Source organism: Chiloscyllium punctatum, chromosome 16 (genome assembly GCF_047496795.1).
Source record: "Chiloscyllium punctatum isolate Juve2018m chromosome 16, sChiPun1.3, whole genome shotgun sequence".
NCBI lineage: Eukaryota > Metazoa > Chordata > Chondrichthyes > Orectolobiformes > Hemiscylliidae > Chiloscyllium > Chiloscyllium punctatum.
This window is the reverse complement of record NC_092754.1, coordinates 60666078-60666726: the sequence shown is the minus strand read 5'-3', so window position 1 is coordinate 60666726 and position 649 is coordinate 60666078. Positions and strand designations below refer to the sequence as shown.

At 45.3% G+C, this 649-nt stretch overlaps 1 non-coding gene across 1 annotated transcript; it reads left to right on the top strand.

Annotated features, from left to right (window-relative positions):
- Positions 1-232: 232 nt before the first annotated feature.
- Positions 233-314, top strand: trnas-aga (transfer RNA serine (anticodon AGA)). Its single transcript has one exon. It is a non-coding gene; the product is annotated as a tRNA-Ser (tRNA).
- Positions 315-649: the final 335 nt, after the last annotated feature.

Here is a 649-nt window from a genome sequence, read left to right as displayed (position 1 = left end):
ACTAGCAAATTGCCAAGTGTGGTTTTCCTTTCAATGAATAATTTTGACTCAATTTGGCTGCAAATGTCTTTTCCTAACTTTGTGCTTTTCTTCGTTTACATTGGTGTATCGCACCTTACAAATGACAGCAAAGGGATGAAAGGCGATGGAAGCATTTAACTCATCAAGTCAGTGGCAGCTTTCCATGAGATCACGGCTGATTTGGTCAATGCTCAACGACAGCATGCTGGCTGTAGTCATGGCCGAGTGGTAAAGGCGATGGATTAGAAATCCTTTGGGGTTTCCCCACGTAGGTTCGAATCCTGCTGTCTACGTTATGAATGGTTCCCTGCTGGGACAATTCAAAGTTCAGAAAGCCTGTTTTGCAAAGCAGGCCTGTAATTTGATTAGACTTGGGAAACTCGAGTTCTTCATCAGAAATGTTCCACATTTAAAACATTAAAACAGTGGTTAGAACTGCTGCCTCACAGCGACAGAGACCTGGGTTCAATTTCCGCCTCAGGCAACTGTCTGTGTGGAGTTTGCACATTCTCCCTGTGTCTGTGTGGGTCCCCTCCAGGTGCTCTGGTTTCCTCCCACAATTCAAAGATGTGTAGGCCAGGTGAATTGGCCATACTAAATTGTCCCGGAGTGTTAGGTGAAGGGGGAA